Source organism: Amphibalanus amphitrite, unplaced genomic scaffold, assembly GCF_019059575.1.
Source record: "Amphibalanus amphitrite isolate SeventyFive unplaced genomic scaffold, NRLGWU_Aamphi_draft 000027F_arrow, whole genome shotgun sequence".
In the NCBI taxonomy this organism is placed as follows: domain Eukaryota; kingdom Metazoa; phylum Arthropoda; class Thecostraca; order Balanomorpha; family Balanidae; genus Amphibalanus; species Amphibalanus amphitrite.
This window is the reverse complement of record NW_024881523.1, coordinates 684683-699769: the sequence shown is the minus strand read 5'-3', so window position 1 is coordinate 699769 and position 15087 is coordinate 684683. Positions and strand designations below refer to the sequence as shown.

Sequence of the window (15087 nt, the reverse complement as noted above, 5' to 3'; positions counted from 1 at the left end):
CGCTTTCTGCGGGTTTTCAAAACCCGCAGGGTTTTTGGCGGGTTCGAAAAGCAAAACTTGTTGTGTGGCGGGTATTTGGCGGTCAGACTTTAGAACCTATTTTTTTTTTTAGATGCAAAACAATGCCAAGTGCATTTGCTCAGGTTAACAATACAATATTCATCAAAACAACTTTTAAAACAGAACCAAATATAAAAATATATCAAGGAAGCACATTTCAAATGCAAAACTGAAAACAACCAGCAATAGCATCCACAGTCTAGCAATGACCAAACCAGGGTACAAACAACAAACTACAAAGCATAAATAAATGCTGATGAAAGCATTCCATAAAACATAAAAGAACCTGAAAGCAAAGTTATAGGAAGCTGAACTGAAGTCTATGTGCAGTGTGCACTAGATATACATTATGGAAGAACCCAGACTAAAATGAGATGTTGATGTTGAAAATCAGAGCAAATGCCACATGTTACTTTATTTGCGTCTGGTCGGCATAAAAAAGAGCTAAACAAAATTTGATGCAAATTCATTGATTACCTATCCTACTCTATGTTCTGTCCCACCCTATATTACGAAAATAACACACCAATTACCTGCTATTACCCTTACAAAAAATCAAAATATTGACTGGCATGCGGCCCAAACATAACGCAATACAATACTGGCGCACTTTTGACATTCTGACAAGGATTGGCATTTGACTGCGTCAATTTTGGTCTCTGAGGCGAAGGAAAGCTGTCATTGATGACGCAATAATAATTTTACAATCAATTTTTCTGTCTTGGTTTTTGAATACCTCAAAATAGCAGTTATACATGTTACAAAACTACGTAGCTGGTCGCATTTATTTATTTTGTCCTTTTACGTCCTTATCATTTGTATGCCGATTGCCGAGAGAGCTGCCGGAGAGCATTACCAAGACCAACTATAAAATTATTACATTTTATTTAGTATTTACTGTCTCTTTATTTCCTAACCGGTGATTAACCTCTGAATTGTAAAACTTAAGCTGTTGTGTAAAATAATATTATCAGAATGGCACATTAATATGCATTATACAATGGTGTTTTCGCAACAAGTTCGCACTAACTACGGCTGCAATAATTTAGTCGCTGTAACGTTCCTTGCAATCAGCTGTTGGTGACGCTTCTGACGCATGTTTCCAAAAATGCGTGGTTCATTGGTTAGTTGGTTTTTGCTGGGCTTTTGCATGATTTGTTGGACACGCCTAAGAGCTGGACTTTTTGATGACGTCTTCGGGTGACGTCATGTCGTGTGTGACGTTTCGTGAGCAGGTAAGGAAAAGTCACCACCGCTGGCGAACATTTAGTGCGGTAAATGGCAAACACAAATGCTGCGCAGAAAAAACAAATGTGTAACTTCAGACAACATTCGTTCGGACGACAATGTGATGTCAAGGCGAATCAAGAAGTTCTTCATGCGATTGTTAGTTATCTGTCGTGCTAACTTATTAGCAGTTGAGTTGTGAAATGTATTATCAAAATCAATGTTTATTGAACGCAGATTCAGTTTATTTTCAGATGTACCTAGGTACCCTTACACTTCACTCATCTCAAGCTGTTCAAACACCCTTGACAAAGTCGATTAAGATGAAACGTTGGGTATAATTTATACTGTGTTTTCTCTGCATTATTAACATATTCATCATATATACAATATAAGGGCCACATGCTTTTTACAGGGAGACATGTCAGACAGCCCAGTAGGATGAGGCTTCGTCAAGCGTCATTTTTAGCAAAGCTTTTCTTGCTTAAAATCCAGTCTGCAAAACATGGCAGGGCTTACACTTTGGCTTACACTTGACTCCCAGCTGTTTTGTCTTTGCTATGCGATGTTAAACATATAAAACATCTTACTATTCATGTATGCGCCATGACTCATGTAATCTTTTCACAGCCAACACGCTCCTAATGTACTGGGAATGTGGGGAGTGCAGCAGCATCAGTGCAGCACCAATGGTCAGATGCGAAGGCTGTGATAAATGGTACCACTTCCGTTGCGCGGGACTGTCTAAGGAGCCAGGTAAGCGCAAATGTTTTCTGTCTCAGTCTTTTTGTTGCAGCTATAGTGATCAATGAAATATTTTCTGCACTGTTCAGCCAAACATGTATTTCAAACAATCTGCTTCCCAACCAAGGGCGTCGCCACAGGGGGGGGGGGGGGGACGGAGGGGATCTCGTCCCTCCACTTTTTAAAATTTTTAACATTACGCCTATGGCGTTGCATGGAAAGAATCAACTTGAAATGGTCCGAGCCCCTCCAAAATGGTCAATGTCCCCTCCAGTCGTCGCACCGTGGCGTCGCCCCTGTTTCCAACTACACAGATTTAGTCAAACAATGTGCCAATATGGAATTTTCAGGTTCAGTTGAATGAAATAGGAACAATGATAATTGTAGATTACGTATACCTGCAAGAGAGGAAAACAGAATACATTGTATTGCTTGTCCTTCACCGATACTGTTATTTTTCCATTTCTAGAAACACCGACATGGCGATGCAGGTGGTACTGCCTGGTGAGGCCGCGGTCTCCGGAATCGCCTGCAGACGAAGTCACCTGGCGTCCATCTGCACATCACTTGCAGAAGTGAGGCCTGCTGACAGCGTCTGGCAGTGTCGGCAACGTGCCAGACAGCTATCTGGAGTCCTGCTCACCGCAGGTCGCCGACAGGAGGGGCGACGCATCGTCTCCGAGGTCGCCTCAGCATCAGTGAGACCCCACTGGCCGTCTTCTTAGGCTTCAACTAGATTGCGAACAACCTATGCTGAGACAACGCCCATGACGTGTGATCCGGTACCGCTACCGCACTGCGTGCCTGTGCCCGCCGTGAGCCGCTAGTGCATGGGTTCGACCATGAGAATGTGTGTTTATGTTGCTTTTACTATTGTTTATACGTTGAAGTGACGAATTGTTTATTTTTCGCAAGCCTCCGCTGTCCGGTTGCCTGCAGCTCCATGCAACGTCAGCTGTACTGTTGTTTTAATGTTGTCTCTCCGCTCAGCTGTACTGTTGCCTCTCCGCTCATAACAACCTATGCTGAGACAACGCCCATGACGTGTGATCCGGTACCGCTACCGCACTGCGTGCCTGTACCCGTCGCAAGCCTCCGCTGTCCGGTTGCCTGCAGCTCCATGCAACGCCAGCTGTACTGTTGTTTTAATGTTGTCTCTCCGCTCAGCTGTACTGTTGCCTCTCCGCTCATAACAACCTATGCTGAGACAACGCCCATGACGTGTGATCCGGTACCGCTACCACACTGCGTGCCTGTGCCCGCCGTGAGCCGCTAGTGCATGGGTACGACCATGAGAATATGTGTTTATGTTGCTTTTTATACTATTGTTTATACGTTGAAGTGACGAATTGTTTATTTTTCGCAAGCCTCCGCTGTCCGGTTGCCTGCAGCTCCATGCAACGCCAGCTGTACTGTTGTTTTAATGTTGTCTCTCCGCTCAGCTGTACTGTTGCCTCTCCGCTCATATATGACACCCTCTATATGAATGGCACTACTGATTGTCACACCCACTGTCCGTATTGTCCGTAGTGGTGTCTACGCCCATGTTAATACAGCGTGCAGAATCCAGATTCTATTGAGGAGAGTTGAGCCAAGTCACCATAGGCTCGGGAAGAGAGCAACGTGGAGGCCCACTGCCCCTTCCCCGGCCCCCACTGGGGGCGCCAGCCACTCCAACTTTTGACTGGATGTCAAGAGCGTCGCCACGAGGGGAACGAGTCGCCGGCCAGCCAAGGTAGCCAACGGCGTGTGAAGGTTGCCTGACCTCGAGGAAACTGAGATGGCACCAACGGAGGTTTTGTTAAGTAGGCGACCAAAATTCGAGCGGCAGCAACCTGGGCACCTTCACAGGGAATATGACCGGGGGAATATGACCCAATATCCCCCGTAAATATGTGCCTCGGAAGGGAGACCCAACCATAAAACTCGCCGTATCTTATCCACTATTTTTCGAACAGGTCCATAGATTTCCGTCCTCAAAAGTGCGGGGATATTCCCCAGTGTTTGAGTTGGATGGGACTATCGTGGCGTTTACACCGACAGGAGATTCCCATTGCCGGCTGTGGGAAATTTGGATATCAATGGAATCAAAATCTTATCGATCGATGAAGAACTAAATTACCCCGACCCGGAGAGCGTCTTTGGAATCAAAGCAGTAGCACATGACGCAAGACTTCAGGCAAATGAATCCTTCTCGTCTGAAATAAAACATTTGTGTATTGATAAGCACGTTTTATAAGCAATGGTAGCAAGATTCTTCATGTATTTGGTTTTAGTGATAATTTAGTAGCAGATACTTACCGTCGCATTTCGTTTTTTTAATTAATAATTTATATTGTCAGAACTAGCAACATATCTCTTCACTCAACAATAATTACAAAAATGAAAAAGAAATGATAAATTGCTCATATTTTGGTGAAACTAAAAATTAATTCAGCACATATTTTTTTTACAGCGTTGAAGTCCAGCTCCAAAGGACAGCTGACGATCGTAGCCGAGCAGGCTGTTTGGTACTTCTTCACTACTTCTTAGAAGTACCCGTTAGTACCGATCATGTCTCACATAATAAGCTATTGGAACAAAAATATCCATATTCTCCAAATTATTCTCCTTTCACACTTTAAATAAATACTTTTGAAATGCATTTACCAATTAATTTCACAAAAACGGCTTAAAATTTTACAACGTCAAAATACTTATTCCAATTTCCACCATGAAACCACCACTATATTACTTGCTTACAGAACCGTGCGCACAGTGCGCGCAGTTTTATCGTGACGTCAGAGGGTGCTTCCTCAGTGGCGCCCCCTGGCGGGGAACGCGTGCAAAAAGTCCAGCTCTTAGGCATGTCCGATTTGTTTTGTGTGTAGATCGACTGGATACGCATTATTCACCGTGTCACTATTTATTTTTAACTGGAAATCGCATATCTTTTTATATCAACATTCATTTTGATAACAGTATCATTCCAGAAGCCTAACATTGAGAGGAACCAGAGTGAAATTTTGATCCTCAGCCAATGCTGAAGGGTAAGGTGAGAGAAAGATTTTACTGAATTCTTTTCAGAAAGGAATTTCAAATGTATTGATGCATTATTCGTTTTCCATTATCCAGTGTGCACTTCCTGAGGACTTAGCATAGCAATTTCAAGTCCTTACTATTTGTTTGGCTGTCTTTTTCTGCACAACAATGAAGCAAGTAAGGTTTATATAGCTCTAGCATTGACCCAGCTGTATTTTTTCCTTGCAAAGGCATGTTTTTAAAATTGCGGGTTTTTTGCGGGTTCGGCTCAGCCAAAATCAGCTTGCGGGTAGTTGTGGTTGGGCAAGGGGTAGTTGCGGGGCGGGGCGGGTAATGAAATTGCAAATTTGGTGCATCTCTAGTAGGTACAACGAGTAGTAAAGTAATCTTGGGTACAACCCCCGCGATCCCTTTCGCTCCAAATTGAGCCATAGCGTCACGAGACGCAGCGACTGGCACTAATTTTCATATATCAGGCCATCTGGGGATATCTAAGATAAGGTCAAAGGTCCCTTTACTGACGCTTTTATACGTCAGTGAAAATTTCTTTGGACGTGCTAGAGGGCAGTGGTCGGGCCTCCGAACCCGCGGCGGCGGACACTAGCGCTACCTACAATGGTTTTATACAGGTGCACTGTTACATCCATGCCTCGTCAGATGGCGCTGCCACCAGGCCCAGCCGATGCATTTAGGCATAGCCTCGCCCTGTCTCCATATTTAGTTGCGCTGTGCTTTATTCAAAAAATCATTTTTCAAAACATCAAGCATCCGTTCCGTCGTTTTCTTCCTGAGGATTGTCAAATCCTTCTCCTCCACGCCTCAACCCCTGTTGTTTCTGACTGGATGAGCAGCTTATACAGGGGCGCCGCCACGGATTTTTGACTGGGGGGGGGGGACGGACTGACTGACTGAAAACACAAGTAGACATTCTTACCGTGGCTTTTTCGGTCGGATGCATTCAACGTTTAAAGCAAATATGCCACTTTTAACATAGGGTTTTGAACTGAAGTAACAGTTTTGTAGCTTGAGCTGAGACGAGAACAAATCAGGAGCTTTTATGGCTCAACGATCACCCTAGCCAAATATATAGGTATCGATTTTAGGTTTGAAGACTGAAGTCATTCCCATAGATTACACTTTGTCATTCTCTTACCGAGGAATCCATTCCCTTACGGAAAAATGCTAGCCAATCAGCATTCAGCTGGTTTGAACTACGTACTATGCTTGGTCTATTTATATACACTGTGGCTTGGTCAACGCGTAATCAGCTTCCGCTGCAATATAGGCAAGTAGCCTCTACGAAAGATGGAAAATAGTGATGTAAAAAATATAAAATCCTTTTGCAAATATTCATTATTTCCTGACCATTTTATGTTTAAAAACTCATAAAACTGTGGCGAAATAACTGGTTTGAGGAAAGTAGTTTAGGTAGGTATTTCCTTAAAGGAAAAGGACCACCTTTAACATGGGGATTGAAACTGAGATAGCCATCTTGTAGCCCGTGTCCGAAAACTCTCCAGTCTATCTCCTTACGGCCGATTTCGGCTTCCATTCGTAGGTATCGGCAATTTTAAAAGAGGAATGCGTCCTTATCCCAGGAATGCGTCCTTACCCTGTAATACAGCCACCCGCGGCGAGGCTTTGGTTTTTTACCAATCAGCGCCAATCAGCTCAGCTTTAACCAATCAGCTTATCTGACACAATCCGACAAGTCTGTCTTCTGAACGCTGATTGGCTTGAGTGTGACGTCATCGCTATGCCATCATACAGTAGGTGCCGCAGAGAGTATCAACATAGTACCAATCAAGGCTATAGAACTCCAGGTAAGGACACCAGCCGTTTGACCTTGAACGCCGCCGGCCGGCCGATGACGTCATTGGAGGCAAGCCGGCTCGGCGGACACACAAGGCGAATGCATAACGGAGGGGCGTTGGAACGTTGCGGGAGCCGGGGAGATATTTTAATGTGGTTGTATACCACCATTGTTATGTTTATTGATCTACAGACTGCATTCTTTTAAACCTCGATGCACTCTAGGCCTGGATGGTTCGTACATTCGTGGAACGATCACCCCGTCCGAAGTCCGTGGTCGAAGCTGTCATAGTATTAAAGACACTAAGACGGGTGCAATAACGGCGATCCGATCCCGTCTCTGGCGAATCTAGAGGGGTCGTAAGGACCCAGGCCGAATCTGACCGTCTATTTTTAGGGAAACGGGGTGGGTGAATTGACAACCGATGGCTTAAGAGATAATGAGAAGAGATCCCGTCGTCGATTGTTGTTTGACAGACAACACATGTTGTACTGGACGTATGACCATCAGAGGTAATGCCTGAACGTAGGCAAGCATAATTGTTCTGTCATACTGTTTAGGAATATAAAATGGTAATGGAGATTATTGAGGATATGATCTCTACATTACAGGAATTCGCTAATTACTACGGCCCATAGGGGCACCGCCGGAGCTGTTGTTTTGCCATCGGCCCCAGGCAACTCCAGGGAGCTGCAGTACCCGGCGGCCAAAGCGGCCCACCTCGTCGACTCGCAGGTCCTGTGGGATTCCGTGATGCTTTAGTGCTTCACCCACTGAAGCACGGGCATAGCAGTAGGATGTGGGGCTAGGTGTCTGTCCACCTCTTCATTGAAAGAACAACGTATACAGCGCCTGGTCCCGCCGAAGCTCGGTATCGACCGTGACTTATTCACAACTGGCGGATCCAGGAAGCGGTCTTGGACACTGCGGGGGCTTACCCCAAAAAGGTTTCTCGGAATTAATTAAAAAAAAACTCTGATTTCGATTCCTTGCGCACTGCTGTGCAGTGTGATTAACCAACATTTCCTCAGAAAAGTTGTGAAGTTTTCTTTGATTCTCGAAAAGCGATTTCGGGCGCTGCCAATGTGGGGGAAGACATTTGCCCCAAATGCCTTCCCCTGGATCCGCCAGTGGGTTGCCCCACTCCGAGCTTGACTAAAACCATTTTCAAACCCCACCAGAAACCGATGGTAAGGTGAGTTTAAATCCAATAACTCATCTCTGTCTGCCCGCCTAAATATGTATACAACACATGGTACGGCACCCGGCCCTGTCTGAGCTATGAGCCGATCGCGATATTTTCGGCTTTCCCCAACCCAAGCTCGATTAGGAACGTTCTCCTTCCCCACCCGATTGCTGATGTCAATTCAAATTCAATACCTCATCTCTGTCGGCCCGACCATAACCCATTCATTGCACACCGTTCAGCGCCCCGCCCCGCCAGAAGTATCCTAGCGCGCTGAGCAGTTGCCTCCAGCCGCGTCATCGCGAGGCCCCGCGCGGCCCATAAATTAATACATTGCGCGAATAGCCGTGTCGCCCCCCTGGTACCAATATGTTAAAGGGACCCTCCCACCTTCAAAAAAGTCAATGAATTGGCATGAAAGTGATGTCGCTCGGTTCAGAAAGAGCAAAAACGAATATCTACCAAATTTCATCGAAAAATATTCACCGGTTTTCAAGATATTAGACTTTTACTTCTGTTTATTTTTGGGGATCTCCGCTGTTCCTAGCGACTTTATTTGAAAGTGCGGCATTTGTTGCGCGCAAAGCAGCATATACCACCGCGTGCTACAAAACGTTTTAGTCAAACATTTAAAAATCGTTAGATATCTGCGCTGACGTCACACATTCAGAGGGGTATTCCTATGCATTAGCCCCTCTGAATCAAAATGCTGCAATTTTGAAATTCAATATTTCCGATTTAAGGCATTTCTCGATGTTGTGAGTGCCGAAACCGGTAATTGTGAGCCAGGGACCCCATTTTGGCTATCTCAACTCAAATCTAATGTTAAGGTGGGAGGGTCCCTTTAAATAGTTTTAAATACTTTCATAGACCCGGGAACAGGGGGGGGGGGGCAGCGGGGGCGCTTGCCCCCCCCCCCCCAACTTGGGAGCCGAGGGGGCGGCGCCCCCTCAACTTTGAGGCAGCGAGAAAAGATCTTTTCTCCCTTTTCCGGACTTCTTTCCTTCATGTTTCCTTTATACATCTACACATCAACACACGGCATTTTCCTTGCCATCTGAATGGTTTCTGCTGATACAGTATCGATTTGACAACATCTGCTATTGTCATCCCGCTTTGAGTTGGGCCTGACCGTGGCCATAAATTTGGCAGGCCAGATTGTATACTGCACCAGCTTGAGTCAACTTTTAGAAATACATAACGTACAAGGGTGGTAAAATCGTTGCTATGGGTATAACACAGTTTACCCGTTCCGGGTGTGATGGAGGGGTGTGGAGCAATGAGTGCACTGACGTGGCGCCCTCGGAGGGCCGGTATGGGATTAAAGCTCAGCGACACTAAGGGCTTGTCAAGTGCCTTCGGCTATCGGTAGCACCCTCAGAATCACCGGCGTAGTGCCCTCAGAGCCGCCGGTAAGGGGCCTTTAGAGGCACCGGTGTGGGGCCGCCATGCAGGTGCCGGTGTCGGCGCTCAGAGGTGCTAGTGTGATTCTCTCAGAGGCGCCGATGAGGGTCCTTACAGGCGTTGCTGTGGGCCCTCATAGACGCTGGTGTGGAGCCGTTACAGACGGGTGTGGGGCCTTTAGAGCTGCTGACGCGAACTCTCTACAAGCCGGCAGGGGGTCTCAGTGACCGGCAAGGGGTCCTTAGGCCGGCAGGAGAAGTCCTGTGGGGTCCTTAGAGACCGGCATGGTACTGTCAGACACCGGTGGGGCCCTCAGTCACCGGTGTGGGGCCCTCAAAAGTCACCAGTGGGTGGCCTTTAGATGCACAGGTATTGGTTGGGTCCTCAGAGCCGCCAATATAGGGCTTTAATAGGCGCTGGTGTAGGCACTCAGAGTTGGGGGTGTGAAACCCTCAGAGACACCGGTGTCCTCAAAGGCGCCGACGAGGGTCCCACAGTTCCCGTTATGGGACCCTCAGAAAAATAAGTGTGGGACCATCACAGGCGGGAAATGCCCCTAGAACTGGCCCCTCATAGGCCGGTAAGACCTCTCAGAGGCCAGTGACGGGCCTTTGGAGACCACCAAGGTGCCCTTAAAAGCCGCAAGAGGCCCTCAGAAGCCGGCGTGGGACCCTTATGGAGATCTTAGTGTGGCTATTGGGCCCATGAGGTGCTCTAACGAGCCCCATGGGGCCCTGCTGAGTAGAAATATGGCCATCGTTAACCCTCAGCGGTCAAATGGCGCCGCAGGGCCCCTCGGACCCGAGGGTCCATTTTATCCCGATGGGGGGGGGGGGGGGGGTACGTGTCCCCTTAGACCCCTAACTACGCCACTGTTTCATATGCATCATGTCAGGCATTTTAGGCTCGCCCCCCCAACTTGAAAATCGTTTCCGGGTCCCTGAATACTTTTTCGCGAATTGTGCACTTCTGGCACCAGTTTTAAAAAGAAAATGAAAAATAATAATGTCAAAATGAAAAACAACGATATCTTCATATTTCACGAAGGTGGCCCTTTTCCTTTAAAGTAATGGCTATAGACCGTATTCCCACCGAGTAGGGGAAGGTGGGGTAAGACGGCCCAGCGGGGCAAGACGGACCACCAGCCCTCCCGGCTGAACCGCTGCTGGTATCTACTGCTTTATGCACTCACTATATTTGTTTTCCTTCGTAACAATGGCCACCTTGAGCTCATGCTGCTAGGATGCATAGAAAAACGACCCCCGGGCCCGCGAGGGCTAACTATTTGAAAGGCCAGGGGCGTAGGATCCTATACAGTTGGGGGGGCTTCAGCCCCCCCAACCTGCTGGTCAGCCCCCCCAACTTGCCAGGCAGCCCCCCCAACATTATAAAATATGGACAAATTAAAGAAAGCTCAACTTGGCAAAGTTACAATTTTGGGTAGTAGTAAAGCAGGCGTCACACTTCTTTTTGCAACCAAGGAGATGTGCTATAGGTTAGACTGTAGGGTGTAGGTTTTAGATTTTAGGTGCTAGATTTTAGGTTGTAGGTTGCAGGTTTTTGGTTGTAGGTTGTAGGTGAGTTTAGGTCAGGTTTGGTAAGGTTTGGTCCGATTAGAAAGCATCTCTGGAGTCTGGGTAAAGCGCCTCTCTGCTTTACGACTAACTACCCAATTTTGGCCTTAAAACTAACTGGGGGCTTTGAAAATGTGCATTGCAATGGAGGGAGTAAATCAAATTTATAAAATGACTTTCGAGTCATTTGAAAGAAGATAATAGCAAAACAAAACCAGGAAGGTACACATAAAAATCAACTGTGGTTTTAGCAAGCCTGAAATAATCAATTGGTCAGCATGTTAGGACACCAGTACAGCAGGCGTCACCAAGCAACTTCGGTTGCGGTATTTTACAAGAACGGTTATCTTTATATATTTATGTGGGTTATCTCACCCAAGGCCATCTATAGATCTCACCTCCCAAACGTTGTCACACCGTTTTTGTAACAAGACTAGTAAAATAGAGGTGAAATCAAGGCCGGTGAAATATCGTCAGCTGATTACGTTTATGATTATGTCAAATTTTTAAAATGATAACGTCATAATGAATAAAAATAAAATGGCATTATCTTAAAAGGATTTGGTGAAAGAAATTTGCACATTCACTAACTTTTAACTGTTTTTTCCATCTTTTTTTCCAAGATATCTCTTATGGCTCGCCTTCAGAAGAAAGCCAAATCCTTTTTACGGAATTTGACGCCATCGCAGACATTATCAGCTGACGATACAGCACAAAACTTTGCCATGTTACTATGCGTGCGTTCGGCATCCGGATAATCAGGGAAAATTATCCGGGATCAGCGATAATTATCGGGGATTACGTTCGGTATCGCGATAACGAGACATGTTGAAGATAGGCACTCACCAATAATTTTCCGGCCGAGAATATCCAAACGATATTTTCCGGATGCCGAACGCACGCTAAAGCGGCGCAGAAAGCAGAAAAACACAACAAAACAAAGGCACGACACTTGACGGCTTCGTTTCGTTTGTTTAGGGGTGGGTGCAAGCCGGCCATGTGGGTGGAACTCGGACGGTAGGACGAACGATGAGGACGATTGTTCAGGGACGTACCCAAGATGGACGGGGTGCCCCCCCCCCTCGGGGTTTTCAGGAGGCCCCCGTGGGCCGAAGGCCACGGGGACCAAAATCACGTCGGAGGCGAAAGAAATTCAAGGGAATCCCAAAAATCACGTCAGGATATTCAGGGCCTCTGACCAGCCTGACAGCTAGGGTCCTTCTTACTTCCTGGGGCCTCCTGTGAATAACTGCTAGTGTCTGTGTCTGACCGCTAGGGCCCCTCTGACTCCTCAGTAGAGAGGAGGCCCTCTGTAAGAGGAGGCCCCTCTGTAGAGAGGAGGCCCCTTTAGAGAGGAGGCCCTCTGTAGAAAGGAGGCCCTCTGTAGAGAAGAGACCATCTGTAGAAAGAAGGCCCTGTGTAGAGAGGAGGCCCTCTGTAGAAAGGAGACCGCCTGAAAGCAGAAGGCCCTCTGAAGAGAGGAGGCCCGCTGTAGAGAGGAGGCCCTCTGAAGAGAGGATGCCGTCTGTAGAGAGGACTCCCTCAGTAGAGAGGAGGCCGGAGGCCCTTTGCAGAGATGAGGTCCTCTGTAGAGAGGAGGTCCCCTGTAGAGACTAGAGAGGAGGTCCTCTGAAGAAAGGGTGCCCTCTGAAAAAGATAAACCCTCAGTAGAAAGGAAGTCCTCTGTAGAGAGGAGGCCTTCTGTAGTTGATAGGCCCTGTGAAAAGAGGAGGCCCACAGTAGAGAGGTGGTCCTCTCTAGAGAGGAGGTCCGGCTGTGTTTTGATTTTTTTTTTTGCAAATTTGTGTACGTACAGGTAGGTCAAGTCAATACTAGACCGTGACTGTAATTACACCAACCAACCGTGTCAAATTGAATCGGAATTCATATGTGTACTGTGGAGTGTGAAGGAACTCCGGCTTGTACTACCATACTAAAAGAGTTGTAAAATTTGTGATTCGGAGCAGTGTTTTAACAAATGCTGTTGCAAATTTTCTCGGCGCTCCGCGCCTCCGATTCATACACCAATCAATAAGAAAGGTAACTGTAATAACACCAACCGTGTCAAATTGAATCAAAATTCCCTTAAGTGTATAGTCGACTACAGAATGATGTTCCACTCCTCAGAAGCTATCAGTTGACTGGAGCGCTAGTTGTGCCGTTTATCACGCAATTAAACGCCTGTCGATTGTGAGCATTAGGACAAAGTTATAATTTGTGAACTCAGCCCGTGTGATGCGGCACAGCCTACCACTCCAGGCAAATATTTGCCCGTGAAAAGTGGAACATCATTCTGTAGTCGACTACCTATACTGTTAAGGAACTCCGGCTTGTACTAGCATACTAAAAGGGTCGTAAAATTTGTGTTTTGGAGCTGTGTTTTGACAAACGTTTTTTTGTGTGCAAATTTGCGCAGCGCTTCGCGCCGCCGGTTCGTTAACAGGTCAATAAGAGAGATCGCTACTGACATGCTACTAATGCATTAGGCTAAAAGTGCGGTTACAATATCAACTTCTGGGTTTTTAAGTCGGTTGATACGCCCCCCCCCCCCCAGTAAGAAATCCGTGGCGACGCACTTGTATAGGTGGATTTAACTTAAACTACTGAGCCGAGTGACTTATAACGATAAAGCTTCATCTTAGAAGCGGCGAAGACGAAATGTCTTTTGATCTCGACATACTCGCTCCCCCTCCCCCGGTCGTCAGAATTCATCCATCAGACCCGGCATGTCGGCCGACCTGTAACCCCCCCCCCCCCCACAAAAACGTTCGCCTAGATCCTCCCTTGCCCTCTGTAGAGAGGAGGCGCCCTGTAGAGAGGAGGCCCCCGGGATCCTCCGCCCCCCCCGGCCCCCCTTGGCCAAATCCTAGGTACGTGCCTGCAATTGTTTCGTGCATTTTGAGAGTATTCGTGTGGCTACACGACCTACAACTTTAAAAACAAAATTATGCTTCCAATGCTATGCAGAATGTGGGGGTTTTGCGAAATACTACAACATAAATTGTTCTGTCACTGTCCTGTTTTACCGATCACAATCCGCCTAATTTGTCGATACCGCTATCGTGGCCCTAGAAGTAGTCGAGGAGGTCCCTGAAACAGCCAAAAGGGAGCCATTAAACAGTCTACAATCTTTACACAAAAACTTGACCCTTCCGAAATGAAGTGGGTGATTGGTGAAAAATGAGCACCTAGATTTTAGGAAAGTGCAGGGGTACCTCCAAGGAACCCCTGAAACAGTTTGCCAAACTAGGGGATAGGAATCTAAATACTGAATCAATCAAGAAATTGATTCTCTCATCAGCCTCTTAAGTATAAGAAGAGCATACATATACCGTTTTAGTGGCATCACTTTGCATTTGAAAAGAGCGGGAACATACACTGCATAAATGTGGTTGCAAAACGTTGAGCCGGAATATAAATACCTACGCCTTATTTTATAAGCCTGAACTTGGATCCAGGGGGAAAAAAGTCATATCACTCAAGTCATAGACCCGCTTTTCACCACCATGGTCCACGGCCACGCTCCCTCCCCCCCGGTCAACACCTTTTCCACTGCTGTTCCCCCCCCCCCCGCTCAGCACCTTTCGTCGCCGCCCTACCGGCGTCCGGGGTTCAGCCCCCCAACCTATTTTGCGATCCTACACCCCTGTGAAAGGCAAAGAGGAAACACAAACTTTCAAGCAGAAATCAATGAACTCGATATTTTGTATTTTCAATAGGCTTTCAAAAAGAGTTCAGCCAGCCATCCGACGATGCTCAGCCATCCGAGAAGCGCAATGACATCCGAGATGTGATTCTTGCGTCACCATAGGCATCAGTCACAACTCAGGACAGTCACATTTCGGATCTTTCAAACATATGCTCTGTGCAAAAAGATGCATACATCACTGTAATAATGCACGATAAGAACGCGTTTGAGATATCTATGTATATACGAGGAACTTAGTGACGAGAAGCCAAGTTCAAGCACATGTTCATGTTCGAGTTCATGTTCCCCCAGCAGAGCGCGAGTTCATGTTCGATCTCCCGTCGTGTGATGTCATGCGATTCACCTTTTT

The 15087-nt window shown here is 46.7% G+C and overlaps 1 long non-coding RNA gene across 1 annotated transcript; it reads left to right on the top strand.

Moving 5' to 3' along the window:
* Nucleotides 1–1377: 1377 nt before the first annotated feature.
* Nucleotides 1378–3603, top strand: LOC122364267. Its single transcript, XR_006253533.1, has 3 exons — nucleotides 1378–1446; nucleotides 1918–2043; nucleotides 2501–3603. It is a non-coding gene; the product is annotated as an uncharacterized LOC122364267 (long non-coding RNA).
* Nucleotides 3604–15087: the final 11484 nt, after the last annotated feature.